Source organism: Labeo rohita, chromosome 9, assembly GCF_022985175.1.
Source record: "Labeo rohita strain BAU-BD-2019 chromosome 9, IGBB_LRoh.1.0, whole genome shotgun sequence".
In the NCBI taxonomy this organism is placed as follows: domain Eukaryota; kingdom Metazoa; phylum Chordata; class Actinopteri; order Cypriniformes; family Cyprinidae; genus Labeo; species Labeo rohita.
The window spans coordinates 36,745,068-36,747,019 of record NC_066877.1 but is presented as its reverse complement, the minus strand read 5'-3'; positions in this window follow the sequence as shown (position 1 = coordinate 36,747,019).

Here is a 1,952-nt window from a genome sequence, read left to right as displayed (position 1 = left end):
TAGTCTGTGCCCCCTGCCATCCGAATCCAGAATGTTGATGTTTTTCTCTCACCTATATAACAATTACAGTCCAAATTGGGGTTAAGCCTGCATTTTAAAATCTTTATTTAATTAGTGTCAACATTTTTATTTTTAAACCTTTATTTGATTATGGCAACAGAATATCACACTGTACAATATTTCTATGAATAAATCTGACAGAGACCCCTCCCCTATCAGCCAATCACTGTGGGCATAGTTAGTAAGCATGCTGTCATGCGATGAGGTGAATTTACACTATTAGTTAATAAAATAAATTATTAGGGAATTAAACATTATGACACATTTAACTAATAACAATTGATTGTTTACTTAATCTATGAATCATACAGAATGTTAATTTGTTGTTGATTAAGTAATTATTAATAAATGGTTTAATTCTTCTTTAAGTTTTGTCTTCTACTCAGCCAACAGCAAGAAGGCTCACAAAATAATGAAGAACAGATAAAGAGGAGATGGCTACAACACCAAGTATTGAAAGAATATTAAAATCTAACGGGGAAAAAAAAGAATGTTGCTATTGCTTTTGTCTGTGATCCTTGAATCATATTGTTTTTGTTTATTTGTACATTACCAATAATTTTATAGAAGTATTTTCTCAAGTGTAAACTTGTGCAAGACTCACAGAAGGTAAACCTGCTCTTAACTTTTTCTGATCATAATGAATGTGGATAATTGTATATGAAGGTAGTGGATAACAACAAATGGGATTTAGCATGGTAGCATGGGTCAAAGGCATTTACATGTCCACATCAAAATAAATTTACAAAAGTGATTGTATACATAGATAGCACATTAAAAAAGTCTACTTTTAGGGTTTTAAATACATTTTAAGATAATTAAATGTCAAAATTCGGTTGCAATAATGTTCCATTGTCATTTAATGTAACAATTACATTTCTGTAAACATTCGAACAACATATTTCCTGTACATATTAAAGTATATAAAATACTAAGTGAGCATACAAAATTTTATTGCAATTTAAATGAGTACAAAAAGTCTTACTGACAAATGGGCAAAACCTGTGGCAAAGATTAAAATGCAACATTACAAGTAATTATTATTTGGGGTAACTAAGTAATTAGTCTTTCAATATGTCATAAACTGATTTTTGTTGTAAATATGCCTGACAAGATTGTTTCATGGAATGACATTTTAGTGGGTGTCTTATATAAATCAGGGTAAAAATGTATGATATTTATTTTATTATTTAGAAAAAAAAAAAATTCATTTAATCCTGTATTTTTTCACACAGTTGTGTCCATCTGATTAAATATTTTGGCAGAAAGGTGACCTTTAAAGAGGGAAGGAAAGTAAAGAATGTGAAAGCAAACTCTGGCAGGCTCTGTGAAAATACACACGTCTGTCACAGGCCAGATAAAAAAAAAAAAAAACACATTTAATCATACATGTTTGTTAAAGCTTTATGAAAACAACACAACTCAAACTACATTTACTGAGGTTGAGCAGCAGGATGAGGAAATAAGCTAGAGTTTATTTGGTATGTCTTATATCATTGTTACAGTAATTTCATCTATATAAAGCTATTTCATTTCATATGATGTTGTTGTCATTGTCCTTGTAAATAATAACATGAGCAACAACCAACAGCAAAAACATTAAAAGAAGATACAATACAGCAAAAAGATAATTTTTAAGAACACATTTAAGTTGACACTTGGTGTCACTTGGGCATAAGAAAAAGAAGAGTAGAGTAGTAAGTGTGGGGAGAAGCAAATGTTTTTTTTCTTTTTCTTTCTTTTTTTTTTCTTTTTTGTGGCAACACTGTTTCTACACTTCCACAAATATTGTACAAAACCCCTAATTTCTATAGTAAATAGAGAAAATTGAATTGAATATAAATTGAATATAGACAAATCAGAATGGTTAACAGATTTGATTTGTTTGGCTT